The 17056-nt window shown below is 43.1% G+C and overlaps 1 protein-coding gene and 1 long non-coding RNA gene across 3 annotated transcripts in view; one reads left to right on the top strand and one right to left on the bottom strand.

Annotated features, from left to right (window-relative positions):
• LOC142906929 (uncharacterized) overlaps positions 1-5173 on the bottom strand; it is a 42941-nt gene extending 37768 nt beyond the window's left edge. For both annotated transcript variants that reach the window (XR_012930566.1, XR_012930567.1), the window contains exon 1: positions 4476-5173. This is a non-coding gene — a long non-coding RNA (uncharacterized LOC142906929). The remainder of the gene's footprint in view (positions 1-4475) is intronic.
• Positions 1-17056, top strand: part of LOC116957306 (uncharacterized) — a 205970-nt gene that overhangs the window by 153872 nt on the left and 35042 nt on the right. The window lies entirely within an intron of this gene.

The raw sequence follows: 17056 nt of genomic DNA, 5'->3' as shown, positions 1-17056 counted from the left end.
CCAGGTATCTTCCACACAGTGTAACGCAGCCGATGAAAACAATGGCGCTCCACTGATTTGGAGTGAGACTTCTGCTGTTAAACCGGAGCCGGTAATGAGCACAATGGCGAGGTATAGGAATCTCTGCAATCTCTGCACAACTGCCGCATCACCAATTGTGAGAAGTGGGGGTGGATTGTCCGATAGTGCAAAATACCCAGGCAGGTGCTTAGTTTTGGTGGGGCTGATGATAATGCCCCACTGTTAGTGACAAGCTCCAGGTTCAGCAGCAGTGCCTCCAACTTCACCTGAGTGAGCAGCAATCACCAGAGCATCGGCATACATTACATGGTTGAGCAATAGGGAGCCATCCCTTGACTGCACCCGGGCATTGATCAGCCTCCCATTGTATCTGAACCATGTGGTAATTATTTCGGTACAGCCATTGAAGGCTTCACGAACTATGTGGTCAAAATATATGTTAAAAAATGTGGGAGCCAGAGGACATCCCTGTCACACCCCAAGGTGTAGAGGGAATGGCTCTGACTGATGGCCACGTAGTTTGACGCGGGGCCGCTGACCATCAAGAAGGTCCTTAAGGATCGTGAGCAAAGGGTGAGGGACTCCGAAAGCATGAAGTACAAGCCAGAGGCCAGGCCTACTGATGGTATCATAGGCCTTGACCAGGTCAATAAAGCACACACATTCACTCACACATGGACCTACAGACACGCAAAGAAATGGACTTACACTGACTCACATGGAGCCATGCACACAAAGCGACTAACACACACGCCCATGGACTTACACACACAGACATTGACACACACACAAACACATGGACTTACACACACACACATATGGACTCACACACGCATAGACATCCACTTTAGATGCACACACATTGAGTTACACACACATAGATAGACTGACACATACACTGCCGTACACACACATACTGACTGTGACACACAGACATCTACTTTAAATACACACACATGGATTAACACGCACATAGACTCACACACACATATTGACTTACACACACATATGGACTTACACACACATGTGGACTAACACACACACACATCAACTGACACCCATAGACACACAAACGCACATTGACTTACACACTCAGATGGAGCCATGCACACACATGGACTAACACACACACATGGACTAACACACACACAGTGACTGATACGCACACAAATGGACTGACACACACACTTGGACTGACACACAAACACTTGGACGTACACACACACATCGGGCATTTCCAATCTAAAAAGACAGACACACACATGGGCTTAAACACACGCATGGACCTACACGGACACACATATGGACTTAAACACACACACATCGACTCACACACACACATGGACGTGCACAGCAATCCCTGATGATGGCACAGCTATCAGTATCGCAGTACTCGGTATGAGTAAATAGCGTGATATGAGCAATGTACACAATGGAAATGCATTGAAGAAATAAGCAGAAAGAAGTGTAAATTAATGAGCAGCAGTACGCACAGGTAAGTTCAGAAGCAGGCTACAGTTTAGGTAATAGACTGGCAGTACGCGGACTCAATGACATAAGCATTGCTACAGTCAACATAAAAAGCTGCCAATACGGGCAGCAGCTGAAAAAGCAGAAAACAGTCGACATGAAAGTCTGGCAGTAATCCGAGTGAGGTAAAGAAGCAGGCAAGATATTATAGACTGGCATACACTGAGAATGGTCAAAAGGAAAATTAGCAGTGTAGATAATAGAGTGGCAGAGCACTGACGTAAATTAATCAGCAGGCCACATGACAGACTGGCAGTAGACCTTCGCAGAGTGATAAAAGCACAGCAAAAAAGGGGAATATTTATTAAGCTAATAATGAAAACTTTGTTTTGTGCACACAAACATTATTATTGTAATATCTGTAAACGTATTTGTTTCATAATAGTAAACAATTAACCTGAGTTTTTTATCTGCACACAAACATTCTTGTAATGTGGCAACTTATAAGTTTCATAATAGTAAACAATGAACGAGTTGTTATCTGCACACAAACATTTTTTTTAAATACCTGCCAACTTATTAGTTTCTTAATAGTAAGCAATGAACCAGAGTTTCCAAGTGCACACAAAGATGATTATTGTAATATTTGTAAACTTATTTGTTTAATAATAGTAAACAATGAAGGTGAGTTGTCATCTGCACGAAAAAAAATATTGTAATATCTGGCAACGTATTAGTTTATTAATAGTAAGCAATGAACCAGAGTTGCTATGTCCACACATATATTATTATTGTAATATCTGGCAACGTATTGATTTCATAAGAGTAAGCAATGAACGTGGGTTATGTCCACACAAACATTATTATTGTCATTTGATTTAAAGCTTTCGTGACTGCAGTAATTCATATTCTTAGCTCTTTCGGTAAAGTCACGTTGAAGGGAAACAATAAAATATATATAAAACAATAAAAATTCTAACGACATTTCGACCATAACGCAAACGGTCATCATCAGGTGTGAAAAACCAACGGCAAGAAACATTTGAAAGAAGTGGCGGTTCACATTTATTTATTTATTTTAAACGATCAATTAACGCAGTTCAATCAGAAATTATTTTATTAGTTTGTGACGAGGCTGTTGGTGGGATCTCTTTTTATTATTGTATAGCTACCAAAAATACATAAAGTAGATACACCCCTTCGTCCCATCGTCTCTACTATCATCTCCCCCACCTACAAACTGGCTCGTTTTTTGTCTGAAATCCTCCGTCCTTTCACTGGAAAAACCACCTCTGCGGTACAAAATTCTACTCACCTGGTATCGACAATCAAGGGTATTTCCCTGTCCCCAGACGACCTGCTTGTCAGTTTTGATGTAGTTTCCTTATTCACCAAAGTTCCTGTACCTGACACCATCGCAATCATTGAAGACTTGGTTCATCAAGGACTAAACACTGAGGTACCCCCACCCCCCCCCTGGTCAGACACTGTTTAACCAATACATACTTCACTTAGAATGGAACTTTCTACAAACAAACTGAGGGCACCCCAATGGGCTCCCCCCTATCTCCGGTTATAGCTAACATTTTCATGGAGAAATTTGAGACTGACGCCATCCAGACTGCCACTCTGCGCCCAACCTTATGGAAGAGGTACGTGGATGACACTTTTGTCATCTGGCCACATGGCCGGCCTGCTCTAGACCAATTCTTCAACCACATCAATTCCATACACCCAGCCATCAGATTTACCATGGAAGTCGAAAAAGATGGCAAGCTACCTTTTTTGGATGTCCTAGTAAAAGAGACCTTATGGTTCAATGAGCCACTCTGTCTACAGTAAAGCTACCCATACGGATGCTTATCTGAAACCGGATTCCCACCACCATCCATCACATAAGAATTCTCTCATCAAGACTCTGTACCATAGAGCCCAATGCATATCCGACCAGGAACACATAGGCAGTGAACTCAAGCGCATACACCAAGCTCTTAAGGCTAATGGTTACTCCGACTATACAATCCGCAAAGCTATCACTCAAACCATGAAGAAGGACCCTTTTGAGGAGCCTTTCAAAACCATCACTTTACCCTACATTGTGGGGATCACAAAAAAGATCTCCAAAATCTTGAATAAACATAAGATCCAGGTCCGTTTCAACACATTACATAAAAATCCGTGATCTGGTTCTGTCTGTAAAAGATGTGATTCCGGACATACAGTACCCTCGTGTCTACAAACTAAGTTGCCTCTGTGGTAGTAGTTACATTGGAGAAACCAAACGCCATGTCTCGGACCGCATTCGTGAACACAAAGCAGACCTTAAACACGGTAGGACCAACACCTCGGCCGTGGCAGATCATTGTTATAATTCAGTAGGCTCACATGACATTAACTTCTCCAAGACAGAGGTTCTTTGTAAGCCATCTGGCTACCATGAGAGATTCGTTCATGAGGCTATCCACATATACAAGCACAGAGACAATTTCAACCGAGAAGATGGATTCTGGCTTAGCAATCATTGGAAAGATTTGATAAACCATTTCAGGTCTTGATTGTTCACGCTTACGGTGGCTTTCAGACAGCATACATTAATTTTCGTCTCCCCCCTCCTCTTTTGAGAACATAGATGGACTCGTCCTTCTAAATAAACTGCCAAATCGCTGCCTGTGGCGCTAACGTTTTTAAAAATAAATAAATAAATACACCGTTTAAAATTAAATAAATGCAAACCGCCACTTCTTTCAAATGTTTCTTGCCGTTGGTTTTTCACACCTGATGATGACCGTTTGCGTTATGGTTGAAACGTCGTGAGAATTTTTATTGTTTTATATATTTTTTATTATTTTATTGTTTCCTTCAACGTGACTTTACCGAAAGAGCTAAGAATATTATTATTGTAATATTTGTCAACTTATTTGTTTAATAATAGTAAACAATGAACGTGAGTTGTTAGCGTAAGAAGCAAGGAAATGTGTACTTACCATAGGCTTGGTCAGGCCTAGGCCCGTGCGGAGCCCCCGTCCTGGCCTACATTGCAGAGGCGGGGGAGGTGGCACGTTGGCAGGCTGGGCCACAACCCCCACAGCCATGTCCCCGCCCGTGCAAGAATAATGGTATCTAAGCAGTATAAAATTATTATCTACGGACTCTGTTGTAGAAACTGGACGCATCGTGTTGGGGGGGGGGGGCAAAGAGGACATGAGACTGTGAAGAAAAATCCGCAGCATGATGTGTATATTTATTGCATGTTAAACTCGTAAAATAAAATTTCCCCCGCGAGCTGGAGCGAACGCGCATCACTTGGTAGGGTCCACACCCCTCCCCCCCACCACCAGGCAATTGTCGTCAGTTGGTACGGTCGATGTCACACAATAAGTAAATAATTAAAATAATAATGCCACAAATTTTGTTAATTCAACTACTTTAAAGTTTAGGGATGAGAAAACGGAATAGCCCGTTCCCACCCCGGGGCGTAGGGCGTGCTGCCTGGCGAATTTTTAACTACACAAAGCCCACCGTCCGTGAGCCACATACCCTCGCAAGCACGCACGCGCGGAAACTCTTAAATATAAGAGGATAGGAGGGGTTTGAGCAATGTGCACTGTAAAGGATAACGTACTGTAATTATTGTAATTATTTAACGCAAATACTGTTATTCTTCAACCATGCCCATGCACCCAGAGTATAACTATTTGCAATGCTATCGGGAATAGAACACATGGTGACACGTACAGTACGTATATTGTACGTATACAGTACGGGAATGGGTGTAAGATACTGATTTAAGTGGATGGTATAGCTAGACATACAGCTTAGGATGAAAGTAATATTTGAATAGTGAAGTGCAAAGTTTACTGTCAAAGACAAATGGTTTATCAGAAGTCGAATTGGGTTTAAAGAAAACTGTTATTGATTAATTCTAGATTTGAAGCTTTCGTGACTGCAAGGATCCATACTCTTTGGTTCTATTCGGTGAAGTCACGTAGGTAAAAAAATAAAACAGCAAAAATCACGACGTTTCGGCCACAACACAAGCGGCCTTCATCAGGTGAAGGGACCAGCCTGTCTCGAAGACTGCGCTGGAGTGAAACAGAGCCAACCTCAGACTGCGACCTTTAAGCTGTGTGAGAGGGATTAAGGTGCCTTGACAAAGGAATTAGCGTAAAAAATAGCATTTGATTGGCGGACTTATCATGATGAAAGGTGTAGCACAGTGATCGGCACCAGCAGTGCACCAGCATGTGCTGCGAAAGTTTGGGGTACCACTACTTGAAAAAATATACTGTACCAATGAAAATTAGTTTAATGTTTAGTTCGATTTAGAACATCTTTACAATGGTTGCTTAATTTGAAACCATCTTCTCGGTTGAAATTGTGTCTGTGCTTGTAGATCTGAATTGCCTCGTGAACAAATCTCTGATAAAAACCTGTGGGTTTGCAAAGAACCTTGGTATCGGAGAAAATTATATCATGATCACCCACAGTGTTGTAACAGTGATCAGCTACGGCAGAAGAATTCGTTCTGCCGTGTTTCAAATCTGATTTGTGCTCGCGAATTCAGTCAGAGACATGTCGCTTCGTCTTCCCGATATAGCAATCACTGCAGGTACAACTCAATTTGTAAACCCCGGGGTACTGTAAGTCAGGAATGACATCCTTCACAGATGGGATCAGATCACGAATTTTATGTACTGTATTGAACCGGACCTGGATCTTGTGTTTCTTTAGAATTTTGGAAATCTTTTTAGTAATGCCTGCTATATATGGTAGTGTGATGGTTTTGACCGGAGTATCAAGTGGTTGTTTCTGTATGGAGGGAGAAACAGCTTGGCGGATGGTACGGTCAGAGTATCCATTCCTTTTGAGGGCCAGGTGTACATGTTTTAATTCACTGGTCAGGTGGTGTTGGTCCAAAATGCAATGAGCCCTATGGTATAAAGTTTTGATGAGAGAATTATTTTGTGCTGGGTGGTGGTGGTAATCAGGCTTCAAGTAGGAATCTGTGTGGGTGGGTTTCCTGTAGACAGAATGCCCCAATGAGCCATCAGGTCTCCTCTCAAACAGAACATCCAAAAATGGTAGCTTGCCATTTTTCTCCACTTCCATGGTGAATTCGATGGTGGGATGTCTGGAATTGATGTGGTGTAGGAAAAGGTTCAGAGCTGGGAGGCCATGTGGCCAAATGACGAAAGTGTCATCCACATATCTCTTCCACAGGGAAGGTCTGAGGGTGGAAGTCTGGATGGCATCTGATTCAAATTTCTCCATGAAAACATTGGCTATCACTGGTAACAAGGGGCGACCCATGGGAGTACCCTCATTTTGCTTGTAGAAGGAACCATTCCAAGTGAAGTAGGTGTTGGTGAGGCAGTGCCTGACCAGCGTAGGTACCTCGGGGTTTAGTCCATATTGTACCAAATTTTCAATTATATCAATGGTATCAGGTACCGGGACCTTGGTGAACAAGGAGATCACATCGAAGCTGACAAGGACATCGTCAGGGGTCAGTACAACGTCTTTGACCATAGAAACCAATTGGGCTGAGTTAAGTACTGCTGAGGAGGTCTTGCCAGTGAAAGGTAGCAAGGTATCCGACAGAAAACGTGCTAGCTTATACGTAGGGGAGTTGATCGTGGATACGATGGGTCGTAGTGGAGTGCCTTCTTTACGAATCTTTGGAAGACCATAGAATCTAGGGGGTCTTGCAGCAGGTTTTAGGGAGGGACGTTTAGTTGGTTCAATTAGGAGGTCGAACTTGTGATGATCTTGTTGGTTTTTATAGTTAGGCTATTATTAGGGTCATTTTTAATTTTTGAGTAACTACCATCATTGAGAAGGTCCTGAATTTTATTGTTGCATGAGTTTTTATCCATAATTACAGTGGCATTGCCCTTGTCGGCTGAGAGGATGACTATATCATGTCTCTCTTTTAATTTCGCGAGTTCAGAGCGTTCATCTTTGCTGATGTTGATAACGGGTTTCTTAGCATTCTTAAGAATAGCTTTTTCAGCTCTCGCGACGTCTGCTTGGATGTGTCCTATACCTTTGAGGGCTACATCGACCTGAGAAATGATATCATCTATCGGTATATGTTTTGGGGTGACAACGAAATTTAGTCCTTTAGCCAATACTGTTTTCAGATTGTCCGAAATCGGGGTGCTACTCTGATTGATGACAATTTTGTTAGCGTCTAGTTTTGTGATCTGTGGAACCGGGTTTTTCTTTGATAGGTGGTTGAATTTAGCAATTAGGTTAGCTTTGCTTTTGATTGAAATTGAATCGGCAGAAGAAGCAGTCATGTTGTCTACGTGGTTCCAATCAGAAGGTGACATTTTTTGTGTTAACGTTAAATGAGCTTGTAGAAGAGTCCTGTCTAAAGTATCGAGTTCAAAACGGAGTAGTCTTATCTTCTCTGAGATTAAAGAGAGGCTGGCCTTAAACAGAATCTGTTTAGAGTTCAGTGAGGACACAGCAGCAGAAGTAAGTGTGAAGGCGATGGGTATTACCTTGTGATCGCGGCATCTTTTGAGGAAGGTCAGCGTCTCGATGAGCTGTGACTTCTTGTCCCGTTGTCTGTTAAAAGCTCTAACAGATAGGTGAAAACCCTCCCCGTAGAGGCTATCAATTCTAGATTTGAAGCTTTCGTGACTGCAAGGATCCATACTCTTTGGTTCTATTTGGTAAAGTCACGTAGATAAAAAAATAAAACAACAAAAATCACGACGTTTCGGCCACAACACAAGCGGCCTTCATCAGGTGAAGGGACCAGCCTGTCTCGAAGACTGCGCTGGAGTGAAACAGAGCCAAGCTCAGACTGCGACCTTTAAGCTGTGTGAGAGGGATTAAGGTGCCTCGACAAAGGAATTAGCATAAAAAAATTAGCATTTCATTGTTCACGAGGCAATTTAGATCTACAAGCACAGACACAATTTCAACCGAGAAGATGGTTTCAAATTAAGCAACCATTGTAAAGATGTTCTAAATCGAACTAAACATTAAACTAATTTTCATTGGTACAGTATATTTTTTCAAGTAGTGGTACCCCAAACTTTCGCAGCACAGGCTGGTGCACTGCCGGTGCCGATCACTGTGCTACACCTTTCATCATGATAAGTCCGCCAATCAAATGCTAATTGTTACACTAACTCCTTTGTCAAGGCACCTTAATCCCTCTCACACAGCTTAAAGGTGCACTGCCGCGTGCTACACCTTTCATCATGCTAAGTCCGCCAATCAAATGCTAATTTTTACGCTAACTCCTTTGTCAAGGCACCTTAATCTCTCTCACACAGCTTAAAGGTGCACTGCCGCGTGCTACACCTTTCATCATGCTAAGTCCGCCAATCAAATGCTAATTTTTACGCTAACTCCTTTGTCAAGGCACCTTAATCTCTCTCACACAGCTTAAAGGTGCACTGCCGCGTGCTACACCTTTCATGAATGCTAAGTCCGCCAATCAAATGCTAATTTTTACGCTAATTCCTTTGTCAAGGCACCTTAATCCCTCTCACACAGCTTAAAGGTCGCAGTCTGAGCTTGGCTCTGTTTCACTCCAGCCCAGTCTTCGAGACAGGCTGGTCCCTTCACCTGATGAAGGCCGCTTGTGTTGTAGCCAAAACGTCGTGATTTTTGTTGTTTTTTTTTCCTACGTGACTTTACCGAATAGAATCAAAGAGTATGTTATTGATTAACCAGACTTGTACACCTGTCATGTGGTTAATGGCGACTCGGTTGGGGATTGCTGTTTGTGACACGTGCTGTTGCATTTTACAGATTGACCACAATAAATGTGTTTCCCTTCGATTTGGAGCACCTGCCCACGTCCTTCATTTAGAGTGTGCAACACGTAGAGTTAGTCACTCAATCGCGTTACAATATCCAATTCGCATCCGCGTTATAAAAAATTCATTCCAGAATACGTTAATCGCGTTGCATATGTTCAATTCGCGTTCGTGAAAACACGTGGCGTTAGAGGAGAACAGACCGTATCTGCGTACAGCTCTAATGCCCAGAGCTATATTACCTGTTAAATTATCCTAATGGCGGTACCCCGGGGTTCCAAATAATAAAAATGACCAAGCCAATTAAATATTTTATTTCTGGAACACTATTTTCCGGGGAGTGGAGGGTGGGGGAGTAGAGTGAATCGTTACACCCCTGAGGATAGCGATTTTGTTCGGGTGTACTACTGCGTTGCAAGATTTTCACTAAATGCCCTTTGAAAGATGAGTGAGGCTCTTCCTGTTGGCCATAAACTGTGCATGTTAAACGGAAAAAAACGGGATATTTTGTTCTGTCCAATTTATTTCAAGGCCGTAGCGCCATATGATGAGACGAAGAAGCCATTTAGAAGTCTCACAGTAGAATTGTTATTATTATTTTATGCAGGATGTCTCTCAAACTCGATCAAACTCTCCCATGCACCCTGCGATGAGTTTCGTTCCCATGAAAGTCAAACCGATGTTTGAGCTTTCAATGCTGGAATAAAGCCAAAGTAAGTGAAAACCAAATTCAGTGTGTTTTGTGGATGGGTGTTTGTGCAGCCACGAGACAGTTTTTTTTTTATCATGCCATCTGCTATTCAGACAAATAAAATTGAACATTTTATCTGCAATTTTTTATACTTGTATAGTCATTGTCTGGGCTTAGATCATTAAATTACATTTCAGAACTAAGTTAAATTACGAGTGGCTGTAACCTAGATGAAAATCTATATCCCAGTGCTTCTGGCTTAGCTCATTGACCGATGAAGCACCCATCATTTAACAGTTGTACAGGATAATTGAAACTTTGAATAGTGCATCGTGTATAGCTCGTCGAGATGAGTCGATTGCCGCATCGCCGACCATCAACAGACTAAAAATGACTGCATCTCAGACGTTGACAGCATAGTACCATAGGGTACTGCCATAAGGTTCACTTGCTGCTGGCTGACAATTATTGATGTGTATATATTGATTTAATAGTAAGTTAGCCCCGGCTGGGAATCAAACTCAGGTGATCGGGGTTTAGAGGTCAATGCGATAACCGCTGCATACAAGTTCCCTTCCACAATCCTGAATTTGCATGCAATGGTATAACCTCAACATTTTTCCACATTCTTGCCATTTTAAACGTACCCTCTGGTACCGAGTCACTTTTCTCAAATATCACCTGCAACATTTACGACTTGATGTTGGTGAATACCATCCTTTTTAACATTTTATTCTGATGGCAGTACCCCGGGGTTCCAAATAATACAAAATAACCGAGGTAATTAAATATGAACCTTAAGAGGGTATCCCGGGGTACCATAGTACCCAGCTATCGCATATTGTGCATGATGCAGTCATTTTAAGTCTGATGGTCGACGATACGGCAATCGACTCATCTCGACGAGCTGTATACGATGCACTATTCAAAGTTTAAATTCGCCTGTACAACTGTTAAATGATGGGTGCTTCATCGGTCAGGGAGCTAAGCCAGAACCACTGGGATATAGGTTTGAATCTAGGTTACAGTCACTTGTAATTTAACTGGGTTCTCAAGTGCATTTGATGGTCTAAGCCCAGTCACCAAAGACTATATATGCATGAAAAATTGCAGGTAAAATGTTCAATTTCATTTGGCTGATTAGCATATCTGTTATGGCTGCACACATCCATACATAAAGCACATTGAACTTGGTTTTCACTTACTTTGGCTATTTTCCAGCATTGAAAGCTGAAACATCAGTTTGACTTTCATGGAAAAAAAAAACTCATCGCAGGGTGCATGGGAGAGTTCGACCACGAGCTTGTGAGACAGCCTGCATAAAATAATAATCTACTATGAGACTTCTAAATTACTTATTCGTCTCATCTGGTGCTACGACCTTGAAATAAATTGGACAGAACAAAATATGCTTTTTTGCCTTTTCACACGCACAGTTTATGGCCAACAGGCAGCGAGCCTCATCCATCTTTCAAAGGGCATTTAGCGACACACTTGCAACGCGGTAGCCCACAGTAGACCCGAACAAAATCTCTATCAAGGATGTAACGATTCACTCTACTACCTCACTCTCCACCCCGAACGAATAGTGTCCCAGAAATAAAATATTCAATTGCCTCGGCCATTTTGCATTATTTGGTACCGCCATAAGGATAAAGTCACCACTGAACAAAGGCCTCTCCAAATCGCACTCTGATCTACCCCTAGATGACCCGGCGATGTGACAAACGCTCACCCAGCACCTGCCACGCTCGGCGTGACTTCGTGCTCCATTTCCTTCAGTGCGGCCGTCCTCTTGGATGCACTCCTTTGATTGCCACTCAACATCGTTGACCATGAACTATGTATGTGTGTACGTATGCATGTCTTTATATGTATGTGGCGAGCAGTGGCGCATTGCTTAGCTGTAATGCTCTACAAACCGAGTGACCCGAGTAGTTGGCCAGCACCATGTCTGGCTTCGTTTGTCTCCCAAGTGGCAATGTTTACTACACATCGGATCAGGTACTCATTTAAGGCTGAGTCGACCTAGGGGAGGCCCAAGGCCGGTTCAGATAATCGCCGCTGGTGTTGGTGCCGTGAGCGGGAATCAAACTTGGGTATCTTATGGGAGAGACGCATGCAAACTCCAAATATAGAGGCGTCAGGATCGGAATCGAACCCACGACCTCCTATAAACCAGGCAAGGTAGTTAACATCTTGCCATCATGACGCCCCTACGTGAAAGTTATATATTAACCATCCCCCCCCCCCCCCTATTTTTCACGATTCTTCACTGTCTATCACTTGGAATGATGTAACAACAACAATAAACACAAACGAAAATGACTGACGTTGATTTTGGTGGCTCTTTATGCATCAGCGGATGGACAGAGGTCTCTAGGTTTTCTTCTGGTTGAGAACGAAGCACGTACACGTACAGCCCCTTTATCAGCTCACTTTTTGGATTTGAGGGGCACTGCTCCCTGTGCATGTTTGGGGGTTATTTGTTATCGCCCCATCACTCTGGCCAATGCGAAATGGTGCTAGCAAGGAGGGGTAGATGTGGGAGCAAAGCAGCTCGGTACAATATATATTTCATATAAACTTCCCTTCTGTCATTATAGTGGCCAGACATACTGGTGGAACTGGAAGCACTGACCCTCTGATCGACGAACTCTGGAATACCCATTTATAGTGCGGGGAGGACAGAGATGGAGGGATTAAAGAAACTAAACATTCCATTGCTTCAACCGTCACGCTGGAAGATCGAATTTCAACGAATGTTTGCAATTTGCTAGAATAGATATTGCAGGCGTCATAATACCAAGACGACAACAAAGCCCTGCCAGAGTCCTGGGTGCCACGGTGGCTAGGAGATGTTAACTACCTCGCCTGGTATACAGGAGGGTATGAGTTCAATCCAGACCCTGAGGATTCCTGCTGCTGTACATTTAGAGTTTGTGTGTCTCTCTCCCAGAATAAGCGTGGATTTTCCTCTGGGTCCTTCTGGTTTTTCCCTTTACGTTTAGAATAACTGTCTGTCTGAAACATGGCTGATCTCGCGTATAACTCCGAGCCTAATAGGAATTGAAGGCTATAATAAATTGCGATTAGACATACAATCAAGAGGAGGTGTTGTGGCAAAATAAAAGTTTTTTTTAATAACATATTAGTCCCGGCTGGGAATCGAACTCATGTGACTGGGGTTTAGAGGGCAGTGCGCTAAATCACTGCAGCAAATCTCGCAGCCACAATCCTGAATTTGCATGCAATGGCCAGACCCCCACAGATATCCAGCACACCTTTGTACTTTTCCGCATTCTTGACATTTTAAACACTCTCTGGCACCGAGTCACTTTTCTCTAATATCTCTTCAAATATAAGCTAGCAATGAACATATTTATTTTAACATCAACCCTTTTTAACACTTGAAATTCATTTTGAAATAGTCTTGGAATATAGAAACCGGATTCCATGAATAATTGGTCACCTGCATGTATTCATGTTATGTATGTTGAACTTCTTTCGCACCGTACGTATCCAACCGTGATAATCGGAGGTGCGGGCCAAGGACAATGAACTAAACGAAAAATCGAATTAGTCTTCAAACTAGATTTAAATACATAGCTCCCGTAGCTTCCTAATATCGGAAGGAAGAACGTTCCAGATGGCTGCGGAAGCGCACCTGAAAGCGCCGCACAAAGCGGTGGCCCTCTTTGTTCAGTGGTTAGCCAAAAGCCACTGCTGCTGCGATGATAAGCATAGTTCCCATGATGATAGTTTATGCACCTTGAGGATATCAGCAGCAAGTTATCGCGCTTTGTGTGTAATGAGCACAATATTGGCATGCATTCGTTCGGTAACTAGAAGCTGATGCAGCCAATTCGTTGGCTTTTCCTCCACTGTTGGTGATCCTATAATAGCAGAAATGACTGGGACTGAAACTGCCCAAAGCTTTCAACTGCCAAGCTTCCTTCAATGTCGTTACCGATATGCCGAGTGACTGATGATTCCGCGTACACCATGGGAGCAAGGCTCGCTTCTTGGAGTTAGGTGAACAATACTAACTTTGATATTGTACCAGGTGTAAAGCCCACTGAGCTATTTCGCTCTTTTTCAGAAGCGACATGGCTGTCACAGATGGTTGCAGCTCAACGAAGTGGCTTATTACCACGTGGAAATGTATAGCAGCAGCCAAATACTCTGAACGCGTGTTTCTAAATGTAGAGGGAAAAACCCGATGACACGGAGGAAAATCCACACGACTGCAGGGAGACAGGCAAACTATCTGTTTGCTTTGTTTTCTGCGTGGATCAAATATCGGAAGTTCTGTAGGATTCGAGGTGGGGGGTGCGTCAAGCGTACGTACGTGTTTTGGGTTGGGGTGTAAAAAGTACGTGTGTGTAAAGGGGGGGGAGTCGGGGTCAAGTTTTGATAGATTTTGCGTACGTGCTATATGGATGGCCCCTTAACTCCTATATATATGCGCACACAGATACATCGTGTGAGTGTCCGCTGACTTCGTTTGAAGATCGAGATTCACGCCTGGTCTGAGATTTTCAGCTCCTTTCTCAACAATTTTAAAAGTCGGTAAGTGCAACACCGCGCTGTTGCGATATCTGTCGCGTATCACTAAATCGTAATTGGGCACTGTCGCTCCTGCCTCCAGGGGAAGGTACTCCATGGTACTTTGTGAATAAAGAAGGCAGACTTTTCGTGTTTTTTGCCAGGAATGGTACCTGCCACATTTTTTTTCTGGACAATGCCATCGTTTCTGTCGATTGCTCCAAGAAAAAAAAACAGTTACTTTACCAGATAATAGCCATCTTATGTAGGGAAGGTTATTATTTCATATTTTGGTTGTTGAGGAATATAAAAGTTAGTTAAAATATTAAGTAATTATTGTCACAAAACCTCAGTATTTTCGGTAATAAAGGATTTTATTTCTGGTTAAATCGCTTAAAAATATAAATGTAGCTTTAAATCAGCCACCATCACCACCTGACACAGCGAATATCAGTAAGGGGTTTGTGTCACGGAACACAAAACGTGTACAATTAGTTTACTAGTTCAGCACTAACTGGTTGTTTTGTGTCGGAGAGTTAAACCCACGACTACGTTCACGATAATTTTGTGCAAAACATACGTTACCTCTGATTCTGCATATCAGCCAGGAAATCGCTTCGGTTGACTTTTGATGGATTTTTGTTCCTTCCTAATACCTCCGTTGAATATTTGTCGTAAGTTTGCACGGCTTTTAGCGACTGCGTGGGAAAGATGTACAGTATATCCCTGGGCATGTCAGCAAAATATGTTCAAGAGCTGAACGGCAAAGCCGAAGCTGATGCTTGGCCACAGAGAGCTCACAGGAGAGAGTTCGTGTGGTTGTGCTATTTCTACATTCATACGAGCGCAGACTACACTAGTTTACTACGTGAGATCACGGTGGCTATGGAGATGTTAACTATCTTGCCTGGTATACAGGAGGTCGTGGGTTCGACCCCGACCCTGATGATGCCGTTTTTGGAGTTTCCGTGTCTCTCTCTCCGGTTATTTTCCCCTCGACATTTAAAAAAACATGCATTTGTAGTATTTGGCTGTTGCTGAGATATATAGCTCATTTTCAGAAGCAACCTGGCCACGAATGATAACTCAACGAAGTGGCTTATCACGTGGAAATCTGCAGCAGCAGCCAAATACCCGATAGCGGACGTTTTTAAATTTGGAGCGAAAATAACCAGAGGACCCGGAGAAAAATCTACACGACCATGGGGAGAGAGAGAGAGAGACGCGCACAATCTAAATACACAACATGCGTCGGTGTCGGGATCGAACCCACGACCTCTTGTAAACCACGCGAGGGAGTTAACATCTGGCTGGTTTTGATGTGTATGAGCTCTCGGACCAGAATGGAACACGGTGCCTCTCTCACAGCTAATTCACAACCACAACTCCGCTTTTATATTTAAAATGGCTATAATTTTTAAGTTTTAATTCTCTCATTGTAGTATCATCATCATGAGAATTAAAACTTTAAAAAATCATCATCATCATCAAGTTTATATATTTACGCAATCTAACCCAAAAAAATCTCTATTATGGATATTAGTCGCGAAAGCCTACGTGTTAAACTTCTTGAAATTCCTTACTTGTGCCTTACAGCAAAAAATGGTCTAACTCCAATTCTCCACTGGGGCGCCTTTCAGTGTATAGAGTTGTGTACGTTCTCCCGTTTTATCAGAGTGAGTGAATGTGTGAGAGTGAATGAGTGTGTGTGTGAAAAATTTTAAGTGTGGGGAGCGGTAGCAGAGCGGTTAGCAATACACTGCACTGTCAACCCGGCAGAGTTTGATACCCGCTCACGGCCACCAACACCAGCGGCGAAATTAACTGACTCTAGGCCTCCCCTAGGTAAACTCAGCCTCAAATGAGTACCTGATCCAATGTGTAGTAAACGTCGCCACTGGGGAGACAAACAAAGCCAGACGTGGTGCTGGCCACCTACTCTGGTCGCCGGGTTTGTAGCACATTACAGCTAACCAATGCGCCACCGCTCGCCACATACATACAAAGACATACATACACATGCACACATACATAGTTCATGGTCAACGATGTTGAGTGGCAGCCAAAGAAATGCATCCAAGAGGACGGCCCCACTGAAGAAAACAGAGCACAGAAGTCATGCCTTGCGTGGCAGGTGCTGGGTCAGCGTTTTTCGCATCACCGGATGATCTAGGGGTAGATTAAAGTGCGATTTGGAGAGGCATTTGTTCAGCGTTGATTTTCTGCTGGCTGACAATGACTGATCGTTTGATAAGGGGAAAATACAACTGACGAAGAGTGCTCTTTTTTGCCATTGGTATTTCTACCATTGTATACATAAGGACAGGCAGGAGCCAGTCTTGTCTGTAACGATGAAATGTGATATATGCCCGGACGGAGTGGAATATATTTTGTTTGTGTGAACTTCCTCGTTCTTGCGTGCGTTCGTGCAAGAAATTATCTGGCTCGACACTTTCCATCACGTCACGGACACGGTGGCTAGTGAGATGTTTACTATCACACCTGGTATACAGGTCGTGGATTCGATCACAACCCTGACGCC

The sequence above is a fragment of the Petromyzon marinus genome, chromosome 72 (assembly GCF_048934315.1).
Source record: "Petromyzon marinus isolate PM22_M1 ecotype Great Lakes invasive population chromosome 72, UKy_Petmar_22M1.pri1.0, whole genome shotgun sequence".
NCBI classification, from domain to species: Eukaryota; Metazoa; Chordata; class Hyperoartia; order Petromyzontiformes; family Petromyzontidae; genus Petromyzon; species Petromyzon marinus.
The sequence above is the reverse complement of the archived record's forward strand: the minus strand, read 5'-3'. Positions and strand labels throughout refer to the sequence as shown.